Source organism: Spodoptera frugiperda, chromosome 20 (assembly GCF_023101765.2).
Source record: "Spodoptera frugiperda isolate SF20-4 chromosome 20, AGI-APGP_CSIRO_Sfru_2.0, whole genome shotgun sequence".
In the NCBI taxonomy this organism is placed as follows: domain Eukaryota; kingdom Metazoa; phylum Arthropoda; class Insecta; order Lepidoptera; family Noctuidae; genus Spodoptera; species Spodoptera frugiperda.
The window spans coordinates 5,806,784-5,821,320 of NC_064231.1; the positions used below are offsets into that span (position 1 = coordinate 5,806,784).

The window sequence follows — 14,537 nt, forward strand, 5'->3', positions numbered from 1 at the left end:
TCTAACAGTCCCGGCACTGTCACGGACTCTTGAGGAGGTACACCAAATATTTTTTTGATAGCCAACCAACCAACCAACGAGTTTGCTTTTCATTATGTGCGAGGAAAATCATCCAAAATCGCCTTGGGCGAAGCAAGAGGGAGTGTCAGAATCTTACTGACTAAAAACCACCCCGTTCCTACCCGTGCTATTCGAGCCACATCCCCGGTAACCCGCTAGGTAGTCCGCAGCTCCGGGTCGGAATCAGCCTTATTGGACTCCATCTGTGGTGATCTGATGGCTCTTTGAGGCGCGCGCAAAACGCGACGCGCTGCACGCATCGGTATGATTGGCCAGCTTAAATGAACCAATCAATCAGAGCGCCAAACGCGCTCACGTTAAACAAAGTCGTACTAAGCCCTCAGAATTACTCTTGTCTTTATGTCGTAATTCCCATTTCTAATTTGAGCGTAGTAATCTACATATCGGTAATCTGTACAGCAATTAGATTTATCTGTGCCACACACATATCAAATGCAAATGAAGCAATCAAAATCAATTAAATACTGATTTAAATAGAACTTATCTCGTATAGAATGAATAGAATAGCTCCTTTACGTACCTATTCAGTTAGTACCTAATTAGGTATGCAGATTATAAGCAAGTTCACTCAGGTATTAAGTAATGTATAAGTAAGACTAACAAATTAGGGTAACTTACCCGTTCGTGTTTTATAAGACAATCGATAATTAGGTACCGGCTTTACATGACGTCATACCTTTTAATCCTCGAAGGGGTAAGTTGAGGAACTAGTAGTGATGTACCTTTTTTGAGGGGGGGGGGAACCATCTCTTCTCTTGACTGACTGATGACTTCTCCCGCCTTGAGCGAGGAGAGAGGTAGTGTCAGACTATTTCTAATTAAAAACTACCCCGATCCCACTTCTGCTCTTCGAGCCAGAGCCCGAACATCTTTTCATCAATTGTATTAGAAGTCAATGAATAAACTAATTTCCATAGGGCACAATTTCAAACTACGCTAAAAATGTGAAAAATCTATATGTTAGCTACATATACCAGTAATTGAATTACAGAAACTGAAATAGACTGTAATTAAAAGCTAATTTCCCGTTTATTATAAAAATCTTTTCGAATAGTTATCTGAAAAAACAAAAGCACATTATATTGTAAGTTTCCTCATATTTTTTCCTTTCAATAACCTTGTGTATGAGAGGTTGATAGAACCGCAGCATGCTCATAATATGAAAGTTGTGAACGGCTTGTGACGCCCCGCGGCGCTGCCCGAAAAAACATTGTCCATTTTGTCGTTAGATTCAATTTCAGCATCACAACTCACATTCTTTTCAAAATTGATAGGTTTACGTTTGTTTAGGTTTATGTTATATTTCTAAGATGAAATGTACAATAGTTGTTTTATATAGTTCTTTTTATTTGAAGAATCGTGGACGTTTCCACCCCTATCTCTTAACTGAAACTTGCTTAGCGTCTTGAAGCACCTACACTAACTCGTACTTATACATATACCGAAATGTCGTTAAATGTCACCTATCTTAACTTAGGGGTTCCTTAAAATTTAGAAGGGGTTAGTTGGCGCCAAGAATGTTTGATACTTTAGAACTGCCCAACAATCCTTAAATTCCTCACTTGTAACGCCTTTAGTGTTTCGGGTATCCATGGGGGGCTTATACCATATAAAAACTCTGTCTAAAATTGCCTGCACCAAGGTAAACGTGCCAATCAAACTTTGTTTAACAATAACCTAAAACATATACCTACATATGTTTAAAATATGTTTTCATAACATATACATATGTTTAATATATGTATTCATAACATATACATATGTTTTATTTAAGGTTTCTGATTCAGTACTCAGATACATTAACATAAACAAAACTACAATATATAAAGCATTAACAAATGCACATTATAATGTACAACGTTTTACTTAAAATTAAGTAGTTAATTAATGTGCGCATTGCTGAAAGGTTCCAACAAGCCGTGAAAGTAGGAAATTTGCCTCGTTTAAGCATTAAAACTATAAGCCGGGATTTTTTATCCCATATCCAACGCTTTTATTAGCAAACTGGGGCTTACAGAATGTGTACATTATAGGTAATCCCACTTGGGTAAATAATAAGGTATTTTATTTTTCACTAGCAAGGGAACAAAGTAGATATATGTAACTTTATATTTTATATTAGTTACCTTTAACCTTTCCCTGGAGTTTCATAAATGTTTTAAAATAAAACCAGATTTGTTCTAGTTTTAGCGAAGGTAACGATTATTTATGTAAAATATAGTTAATGTTCTTAACTCATCAATTTATTTTTAGTGGATGGCTGATAGATCGTTTGGATTCGAATCTCAGACGCTACTATAAGTGGATAAATGATAAATGATATTTATTGAAATATATAAATAACACTACACGTCAACTCTTAAATAACTAGATAACGACCATCAACGGAAGTGACGACATCTAGCGATAATAAATAGCGCAACTCTGCTCATCAGTGCTCATATATATAAGGAAGGTAGGTACATATATAATTTTTCTATAAAATTATTTCTATAGCGTTATTTTATAATCCGTATTACGTAAAGTCAATGTTTGTATTGGTATTTGGTAGATATATGTAATTATGTAGATTATAACGTTACACAAAATACATATTATGAAGTAATTCCATTATTACCGAACATGTTGAACAGAAACATTCACGTTCCCCTGCGGCTAATGTACGTGATGAGTGTTTTATTTTACAACACGAGAATTAACGAACATCAAGTATCGGAGCACGAGATAATTTCACATAAACTTTCGAGTGGTTCCCTTATTACATATTTGATGAGCGTCTAGTTATAACGCGTGTTGAGTGCGTAGTAAATTTTCCTACAAGTCTTAGTATACGCTGAGCAACTAATTGGGGTGTAATCCATCCTACTCTTGCCGTTTCTGAAGTCATTGGAGGGTCAACGGCCCATCCCCTAATTTGTAACTTAATCCTAAGTCGGCATAAACTTTACCTATATCAAATGTTTGCGTAGTTTCGTAACTCCTTTGCTTAAAGAGCAATAGAACTGTTTATATCAGACGCTATTTTGGTAATAAATTGGTCTTATTGTGTTCATATTTTATTGTTACGAATTTTCATAGCTAAGCTTAGCTTCCTAGCAATGTAAAAGACTTCGCCTTCCATTCTATTGGATGATGTTACAGTTTTGATACAAAAAATAACAATTGGAGATAGGTTATATTTATGAACAAATGGACGCCTGGCTAGTAGCAGAGTAGATCGATAGCTTTTAGTGTTAATGGATATGACCAGAAATACCAAAAGTCAGGTAATCAGTCTAACATTGCGGTCGTTGATCTGCGTGAAATTCTGACAATAACGACAACAATACTAAGAATGTTGAGACTATTGCAGCAATTTCTTTGACTGTACCGCACGATCGATTGTGTTAATAACATTATTTTATGTTATAAGCTGGTAAACTAGCAGATGGATCACCTGATGGTAAGCAGTCGCCATCACCCATGGACATCCAAAACACCAGAGGCGTTACAAGTGGGTTGCCGACCTTTTGGGGGTTAGGAATTTAAGGGTTTTGGGGAATCGGGGATTGGAAAGATTGGAAAGCGGGTAATTGGTCCTCCGGCAACCTCACTTGCACAACAAAACACAACGCAAGCGTTATTTCACGCCGGTTTTCTGTGAGGACGTGATATCACTCCGGTCGAGATGGCCCATTCGTGCCGAAGCATGCTCTCCCACACTTTATTATTACCTGCATAGTTCGAAAATTTTTCATTTTATACGAACTCTATGTCATCCAATAGATTCTTAAATCCGTATGAACAAAAGATCCGTAAGTTAAGTAAAATAGGTCAAAACATACGGCATCATTATAGATACGACTATGATCATAGCATTACAACTAAGTAAACTAAAAGTTTATAAAAAGACAACCCAAAATAACATAATAAAGAACAATCATTTCGAAGTAATGTTATTCAAAATGAATACGAAATGTATGTTTAACTATGTTGCGGATAACATGTGTCATGTCACCGCATGTTTCAGATTTAATCGTCGTGCTCTTATATCGGCCATAAACAAAACGTACCGCTGAAACGAGGACTCGTTAAAGTTTTAACCGTCTCCTAACTTCCGCGTTATAATCGCACACATTTTTGTTACATTTAGATATGTGTTTGTAGGATACATGTGTCTGTCTTGTTGAACAAAGTCTGTGTATCATATTAATGTATCGTGTCAATCTATCTATCTTTATACAAAAATCAATTGCTGTTCGTCAGTCTCGCTAAAACTCGAGAACAGCTGGATTTGCCAAATTTTGGCCGTGTATTATTTGTGGAAGTAAACAATAAATTGTTGATGAGTCTAACAAATAATAAAAAAATTATAATAAAATATGTCTACTTCTGTAGTTAACTGATAAATCTGAACCTTTTAAAATGCAATCTCTTTGCCGAATACTTGACTGCTAACACTTACGTAGTTTTCAGTATCTATGCATTTGTATACTGTAAACTGGAGTTATTCCAAAATTTTGTTCAGAATTTATATAAAGTTCGATAACAATATTCAATTTTCCTTTATAGTATAAGAGGATTCAAGCGAGCTTTTGGCGTAGGCAGGTAAAGGTCAAATCTTCAATCTTTTTGCTGCTTAATTTAGTGACACTTCCCATGAGGAAGTCTTTGGTTTATGACGTTTCTTTAAACAAAGAACGACATGAATCAAATGAATAACCAATATTAAATAAAAAGTTAAGGTTTTAGAATAACCTTTACCTTAATACCTAAAATAAAGCTATAATTAAGTTATACAAGGAACAGTGGTAAAAAAAGTTCAAATATGAAAAATTTTACATAATTTTTCGTGTGTTTTTAATTTGTAGATCAAACAAGATTAGTTTCACCCACACAAGGATGTTAAAATAAAATTTTATAAAATCTTAAAAGAAAATGTAATCAAGCTAGTCTTAGTTTCAATTTTCGAATATAGAAAATTATTTAAGAACCACTTAGATACATAGAAAGCTTAGACTAAGCTGGAGGAAGAAAAGGTATGGTTTTTGGTATAAGTGTGGGAGAGCCATGCTTCGGCTCAATCGGAGTAACACCACGGCCTCACAGAAAACCGATGTGAAATAATGCTTGCGTTGTGTGAGTTAGTTTACCGGAGGCGCAATTACTCCTCTTCCCAATTCCGATTCCCCAACAACCTATTCCTAACACCCAAAAGGTCGACAATGCACTTGTAACGCCTCTGGTCTTTCGGGTGTCTATAGGTGGCAATTGCTTTCCATCAAGGGAACCATCTGCCCATTTACCGTCTTATCCTTACCATAAAAAAGCTTTTTTTAATTTCAATTTCTTTGCCATATCTAATAATACTTGAACAACTAAACGTTGATATCAGTACCTACCTGCACCTCTTTTTATCCTATCCTAAAACAACAAAATATAAAAACAAGCAGTACTTACACATCACAATTATTAATTACAACAAACAAATACGAACATTATCCTTAAAACCCACTTAAAGAATGACAGGCAAACACAAAAGTAAACATACATAATATAACATACAAGTAGCCACAATCAACGAAACAAAATGCGGTAAGGGTCGAGCGGTGTTGATGTCCACAAGTCCACTCGTTAACATGTACCTACCGCAACATTTTTGCCCACAATTAAACATTATTACAGGGCCCTGTGAAGTAACGATCTATTTAACACGGTCACTAACTACTGTTAAATAGTCCTTTCTAAGTTTTCCAGACTTTTATGGGCTTTCAAACACATCTGGAGATCGGAGGTTGGGACTTACGAATGCTTTTGTTTTGTTTTCTTTAGTTTCAGTTAGTTGCAGTAAGGTAAGTGTGTACGGTTACTGGTTACTTTGAAACATACTTAAAAATGGTGGAGGGGACCTATAGAAGTTTCTCTTTAGTAATATGTAGTACCTACCTATACAATAGTAAACTCTGTATATATACGGTTAGGTAATAGTAGGTGATAGACTATTAGCTATAACATACCTATCCCTTTTTACCAAACACTATGCATTTCTAGGCTCAAATGAAATAACACAAAAAAGTCAGTAATAAACCTATAAACATTAGCACACCTCACCCGACTAACAAAAAACTAAACGATAATATTTATAAAGATGATAAATGTTGTTAATAATACTATAAGTATATGTGATGTATAATACAGCTGAGGGTGACTTGTGTGTAATTCTAAGGCGGTCGACAAAGGGGATGTCAAAATAACCCTAAGGCAATACGGATATTGATGAGGACCACCCACTGGCTACCAGAGCACTCTAGAGATAGCAACGGCTTTATATTTTATACAATATATTTATTTTTAACATAGATAGTAAAAAAACAAGTCATGTAAAATACATATCTCGTAACATTTCCGATAGGCTGTAACACCCACACTTGTCACCAATTTTGTTTAAAAACTATGTGACAATGTATTATCATAAGGCGGGTATAATTTTAGACTCCTTCTCAATTCTTAATAATAACTTTTAGAAACTGAGAATCTTACTAATCTGTTTTTTCACCAGCTCAGATATCTAGATAGACCCGGAACTGCAGACTGCCTAACGAGTTACCGGGGCTCCGGTTCAAAAAGCAAGAGTCGGAACGGTGTGGGTTTTAGTCAGTAAAAGACTGACACTCCCTCTCGCCTCGCCAAGGCGGGAGAAGTCGCTGGATGATTTTCCTCTCTCAAAAAAAGGGTTCTATGTAACTAGAAACCAAGACAATGTTGTATATTTTTAAAGACACTCTTGTCAAGTTTATTGGAATACAGACGCATTTGATCAGAGAAACAGTTTATCCTTTTTACCGACTTCATCCGGCTTATGTAGCAGATTTTACTTCACATCAATCACCATTTAATCTTTTCACCCAAAATATACATTAATATACAGCTACATGTACATAAAGACGAAATCGTAAGAACCTATGTACCTAGTATACCTAAGTGTCAGAGAAGTCCTATGAAACTTCGTAATGATAACATTCTTATAAAAACTTGAGAACATTTCAAGAAGAGTGCCCGGACAAGTTTTTCTTTTGTTGCTTTCCTCAAATCTTTCCTGACTACTTTTATTCGAAAAGCTCACAGAATAAGTGAGAATAAAGTGACACAAGTATTTATCACAGTCGCAGACAATCTTTAACGTGCATTTCATTATGACTCAAGTATTTTTAATCTTCATTCCGTTTGAAACAAAAAACTGTCTTAAATTTTTTTTCGGTACAGTAAAACATGGCAACTTTACCATATTTTAGAACAAAACACGAAATATATTTTTCACCATAAGACGCATAGAAACCAAAACTATATATTTAGAATTGTAGTCTATCTGGCTCCCTTTACCGTAATCGTCATTATATACAAACACTTATTTTAGCCGTAGTAAAGAAAAAACAACATGGGTAAAGATACCAATTTTTTGGCAACTTTACCTACGCGCCGTATTCATGGTGTATTGCATATTAAAGAGTTGTTGAGGTACAGAGGGCTTCATCTAGGACTACTTCGTATTAAAATGCAAACAATATGAGGAAATCTATAAAGATAACGGCTACACAGACAGTAGGTAAAGTTGCTACGGGTTTCATCGTAATTTACATACAAATATTTTTTTACGCTCGGGGTTGTCAAAAATGGAGGAATTTTTTTATGACATGTATATTTAAAAAAATAATTAATAAACCTTAAACCTAAAGTAAAAAAACGCACAAATTTTTAACATAAATATTATTCCCTTTTAAACTAAATTAAGTTCTAAAATTTTAAGTATTTATGTTTAAAATTGTAAAAAAAGGCTACAAAATTATGTTTAATCCTTGACTTTTTAATTTTATGACTTCACTATCTCCATAGCTAATTTTAACATCACTTCCGTATAATTTTTATAGTATCTAGCTCCGAGTTTTCTGCGGTTTTGTTTCATGGGAGCCATTTTGGCTGTAAAACAAAAGGTATTATTAAATACATTATAACTTATCATCCAGGATATTCACTATTATGCTGTGAAATTTAGGTATTCGAAAATGGTTACATACACACAAACAAGAAACAAACACTTATGCTAGATTTATTGCCAACCCTAACTGTAGGTAAAGTTGCCACAAAGCAGGCCGTGGCAGCTTTACCTAACCTGTGTCAACATTACCGAAGCGATTATTTATCAATAAATTAAAGAAAAAGCAATTGCTGACATTACAACAGTAATCCCAACTATAATATACATACAAGATCAAAATTTCAGTCACCTGTGACAAATAATTAAGGCTCTGTAAGCACAATTTAGGAACAACTAACTTTTAGCACATTTTCACGCATACATTGTGACGGCCATTACTGGCATAATAGCAGTCTTACGTCTACGCAAAATATAGTAAATATTTCCTTTTAATGTCTAAAAAATACTTCTATTACAAAACAGAATTCTAGTGGGTAGATTTTTAGATAAATGAGTTTATACCGAATACCTATAGTATGGTAAAGTTGCCAAGGGCCCGGTAAAGTTGCCATAATTTACCGGTACTTATCTACATTTGTTAGTACAACAAGGAACTTTTGTTTTCCACCTTTTAGAATAGAAAATTGAAAATAAACTCAGTAAAAAATCCTGTTAGGTACACTCAATTCAACGGGTACCTAATTTTCAAAAACGACGGCTACAAAAATGCTCGACTATCGCTCTGCATTTTTACAAACAATTTCGGCCATGTCAAAGCAAAACCATCAGACATACGCAGCACACTGGGACTGGAACTCTGATGAATGGAGTTCGTAGAAAACTTTTTACTAAGCCTCAGTGCCCACTCACCATTCAAAACAAAACTGAGGTTAGAGAATTGATTGCGAAACGCAGCGTATATACGTGTATCTGTATATAATATTACACGGACCGGCCGCGGCGGCTATATTTCGCATCGGCTCCGCGGCCGGATCATGATCGTGTAACAGTGTGGAGAGGTGTCCTACTGATGGTGTCATGTTCCCGCACGCTCCGCGCCGCTATCCAGCTGACACGACAAATTGCCGGCTAGTAATTGGCGGCTGGCTGTCGCGATGTAAAGCCGCTGAATTGGGTTATATTACTTTTTATAGTGAAAAATTGCACGTGCTTTACATCCAGCCTATTGTGGTATGTCGTTATTACTGAAAAGCGTTTTTAATTTTTCCCAGAGTGACAGCAAATGGTATACATGCACTGCATGTAATTGTATGCATAAGTGGTTACACATTTTGTTGAGCGTTTCACGCGCAATTTTGGGAACACTTTGGAAATTAAAAATAAACAGAGTTCACGGTTGTGTTAGCCTTTTCACAATTTTAGTAAAATGGAACAACAAAGAACTGTGAGCGCGGCTGGTAAACTCGTAGATAAGTAGGATGTATAATTCAGTTAACTAAGAAGCATGTAAGGATTTTAAATTAAAATTACGGTCTCCGTATTAAGTGCAATAAACATTAAACACAGTTTACATACAAGAGCACATACCAAACACATATAATCTAATTAAAAACAGAGTAGGTGCACGCCACAACGCAAACAAAATTTACTCCAGCGAAATGTTCGAGTGTGTGACGTGTTTAACCTACATCGTACGTACGTTATTTACCTCGCACAAATCTGGGAAAAGACGACGCTAAGAAATTGAAACCACATTGAAAATCTGCAGCAAGCATCTGCGCTCCAAGTGTTTCGGCCATATTATGTAGAAGTGAGCGGAATAAGCCGTACTTTGTTACAAATCCGGGACTTGGGTTGGATTTGCCGGTGTCCGTTTTGTGCTTGTTATTCCAACGCTGGCAGACCGGGCGCAAGCTTAACCGTAGCTCATACACTGAAGAGAAACTCTGTCCTACTCCCTGGCTACTTACTAACTCAAAATCGTGTTACAAACATTTATTTTATGATTACAAATAATAGGTCCCTTCCAAGCCATTGAATACAAAAACTGTTTTGGAATATATTCTCGCAAAACATCCACAAGGATTTTATTCACTAGGCTATGAAAAAATCAAAGATATTGCCGAAAGCACTCGGGGTTTAGAGATCCGATTTCCTTATCCCACCTGAACACTAGTCGGAGCTCACTAACGGAAATCGGATCTCATCCGTTGGATATTGTAAGAGCCAGTTTTGGAATTTTCAAAAACTGTTCACATTTCTGTAGACTCAATACTCCTAATACAATAGATGGTAATTTTAATTAGCGTAAGTAACTGTGTAACTATCCATCTTACAACCAGATTTCATTTGTAATGTGTCTCATTGTCACACGTGATATGAAGATATGTCTATACCACACTACCACAGTTTAAGTTTACTTAAACGCGAAAGCTTTTTTGATGAACACTCGTGTTTTCAATCATCCAGGCAAATAATCTTATTATTTATTCTTATTATGTTATAAGCCGGTAAATGAGCAGACGGATCACCTGATGGTAAGCAATCGCCGCCGGCCTTTTGGAGGTTAGGAATTTAAGGATTGTTGGGGAATCGAGGATTGGGAAGTGGAAATCGGGCCTCCGGTCACCTCACTCGCACAATGAAACGCAAGCGTTGTTTCATGTCGGTTTTCTGTGACGCCGTGGTCTCACTCCGATTGAGCCGGCCCAATCGTGCCGAGGCATAGCTCTCCCACACTTAAAGCTCTTTGTAAAAGTATTACATTAAACTGCAAATATGACAACAACAAAAGGAAAAGAGTATGTAAAACATTCATAATCTAACATTATCAACATCAACGTAACTATATAAGACCTTATAAGCAGATAGCTTCTTATCTATCTCAAAGCTAGTTCGCAAAGACAATGCTTGGAAACTATAGCTCGCATCTTAACGACGTTGTGCTCACATCGTACTTGGTTACATCAAAGTAAAATGTACTTGCGGGAAGATGGATCTGACGGGCGCAAGATTAACTCTCGTGTATTTACAAGTCACAGGATGCAGCTGTAATGGGTTATCTAGTTACCTCTTGTAGTGATTAAGAAAATAGACATATGTATATTGATGTCTTGGAACGTAATTATGTCATGTTTTCGCAGTTCAGGCTTAACACTAACATAAACGTCCTATAAGAGTAGGACATAGCTGGTCCTAAAATGTTATTAACACCATTGATTTATGTTCAACAACCAATCCACAATAAAGAATATTACAATCCACAATAAAGAATATTTGATTATTACAATCCACAATAAAGAATATTTGATTTGATTTGGTTTTAAACAAAGATAAACACAAACTATACTGCCATCTGGGAAGACCTACGCTAACTAAAAGCTGGCTCCGGTGACTAGGTATCATCGTCATCATCTTGAATTGTACAGAAGGATTTAGAAATCACTTCCTAAAGATGACAAATATCTACTATCTACTACCTATCCTAATCCATCAAAATTATCCACAATATCAATAAATTTACTGCACTACGACTACTTAAGACTGCACGGTTGGTGCGGTGGCTAGGCAACTGGCTGCCGTGCATCGTGTCGTGAGTTCGATTCCCGCACGTAACAACTCTTTGTGTGATTCAATTGTTGTTCCGTGTCTGGGTGTCATATGTATGTAAAGTTTATGTTTGTAAACGCACCCACGACATAAGAGAAAATCGTAGGGTTTAAAAATAATACCATTAAAATACGTTAAAATATGTCTAAAAACTTTAATTTAAAAAGTAATAGATGGTCACCCATCCAAGGATGCAAGTTAACTGTCTCAAAAGGAAAGTATGGTAGTCGGTGCGACCTCCGCTTAACCACAACTCGCTTTGTTTTGAGTACAGTGTTCCATTATTCACAAGTCAAGCTTTATGTAGCAATGGAAAACGAAGTGCAAGTGTAGATGCTAGTACGTAGTTATATACTAACTTGCGTTGAACTTGTATCTACATATGACTATACTCAAAACAAAACGTGTTTTTGATTATGTTTTGAAAGATGAATAAGTTAATTAAGTACCTAATTAAAACAGTCAAAGTCAAAGCATTTATTTCAATGAATCCTAAATTAGGCACTTTTGAAACGCCAAATTGAATTGTCCGTCAGTCTGTCTGTAATTAAAGCTAGGTTGGCTAGGTGCTAAATAGGTTGAGCTTGTCAGTGAAGTTACAAATTTTATGTAAGTTATGTCCATCTGTTACCTTTTCATACTCTGTTAACAGCACTAGGTAATAAAATTAGCTGAAATATAAAAAAAAACTAAACAGGTACAAGATCTTCCAAAACGCAAATCTCAATTACTGAGTAGTCGTAAATTCTACATAGGTATCATAAAATAAACAACAATTAATGTATTCATCTGTCATCTAAAGTAGTAAACATCGTCAATTTATTGCGGAGAAATTTTCACTAGTTTGCGTGAAAACGAGACCGTTGTAAAAGGAAACTCGCTGACTTAGTCACTCAAGGGAAAAAATAAAACGAGGAGCCAGCCTTAACGACCGTCAAGGGATGTCATTAGTTGATGTCCACTGCCGCATGATTCGAATTAGACTCATCTCGAATGTTAGTAGGGTCATCTTCGACACGACGGCCATCCATGGTCGTTGACTTCCACCCTTTTATTCAAAAACCATTATATGACATGAAACATTATTTTTAGGCAGACGCTATTTAAATTCCGGAGTCCCAAGCGGTCACCATTGAACATATTGATTCTTTTCTATCTCAGTTCTATTTGTTTGTGTTTTTAGTATGACGTCATTTTACGTTCGAAAATCTTTTACCTTCAAAAATTTAGAAGATTTTCTATATGTGTTACAGTAAAGCTTCCCTATGTAAAAGAAAAACGTTACTTAGTACATAATAACTACAATATGTTTTCATTAATTTTCGTATCGCAGTTAACTGGTAATGTAATTCCCTCTCTTCATCGGTAATTTTGCCGACGAGATTATCACCATACTCCAGCCACAATCACTAATTCCGAGATCACCAATGATCTGAAAATCGCGCATCAAGTGAAGTCAAATATTATGAAATACATAGCTACAACTCTAGAACATTCAACCTACTAAACATAAGACAGTTTCGCAAGTATAAAGATTCCAGCCTCAAATTTGATCTCTGCGGGCTTCAATGATGATTCCAATACTCAAGAGCTCTTTACGTCTACGTGACTTTGATAGCGAACAGAAAACGAGATCTGTATGATCTCTCATTTCTGTTTGTGTTTTCTTGTACTGTAAGTAATTAGGTGTAGGTACCTAGGCTGCGGACTACCTAGCGGGTTTACCGGGGCTCCGGCTCGAAAAGCAAGAGTAGGAACGGGGTGGTTTTTAGTCAGTAATAGTCTGACACTCCCTCTCGCCTCGCCCAAGGCGGAAGAAGTCATTGGATGATTTTCACCCCTTAAAAAAGTACCTACATTATATTATTAAATAGCATAGCACATTAAAGATTCAACATTGTGTTTTTACACATTCACCTTAACAATATAGGTAGGTACATCGTTGAAATTGATTAACCATCATAACACAAGTCATTTGGGTCCCAGGTCCAAGACTAACATTTTTATTAATGCAATTCATTCTTAAGATAAACGCGGTATTCCCACTGAGTAAAAATAAAGTTAGGAAGGTATCAATCCATTACGGACGGTCTTTTTACTGCGGTTCTACATCAGGAATTCATTACCTTCCACAACCCAAAGTTTTTCATGCCCGCACACTATGAAAGAACAAATTATATTGTTAGAGTATTCTTATCACGGACAGCAATTTATTACAGAAGTATTTGGCTCAATTCCAATTGCGGCAGCCCTTGGAAACTTTTAATTGGCTACTCTAACAAACAATTACTGAGTCGGTGTGAGTCTGTCATTGCATTTTTACAAATTAAAAAACATCCACTCCCAAATTGAAGGGCGGTCCTAGCACATTCCGACGGAGGCGGCCTCTGTCTAGAAAAAAGAAACAAATTACCGGTTTCGCATTATCGTGCCAACCTAATTTTATTTAGGCACTGTCTGCTACGTTTTATCTTTGACTGAAATTCTCAGTCACAGAAATGGATAGGTAATTAGGTACGTAAGTATCTATTCCACTTCGAAGAACATCTTAAACTTGAGTGAAGTTAGTTAGACATTACTCTTTCTTAATTTTAAGTGACTAATTAATGATAGTAGAGGGGTGATTACTTGGTTAGAATAAATCAATGCTAATGAATTGTGAAGATCTAGTCTATTATATTGTAGCATTATTTACAACATGTAGATTAGGTAGCTGGCAGACAAAAGTATTTTTAACTGACTTTTATTTATCATTTTAAGTAATCCCATGTACATACATACATAACCTCACGCCTGTCTTCCATGGGGGTAGGCAGAGACAATAGAACGCCAATTGCTACGAATCTTACATACCTATTTCGCTTCATCAACAGTCGTCAGTCTTTTCATGCATGTTCGTCGGTTAAGTGTAATACTATGTCTCTAACAATTTCTA

The 14,537-nt window shown here is 35.9% G+C and overlaps 1 protein-coding gene across 1 annotated transcript in view; it reads right to left on the reverse strand.

The window, feature by feature from the left end:
• The window catches only part of LOC118282437 (uncharacterized), a 175,762-nt gene extending 167,872 nt beyond the window's left edge, over nucleotides 1–7,890 (reverse strand). The window contains exon 1 of the mRNA XM_050701697.1: nucleotides 7,781–7,890. The gene's annotated coding sequence lies outside the window, so the exon portion shown is untranslated. The remainder of the gene's footprint in view (nucleotides 1–7,780) is intronic.
• Nucleotides 7,891–14,537: the final 6,647 nt, after the last annotated feature.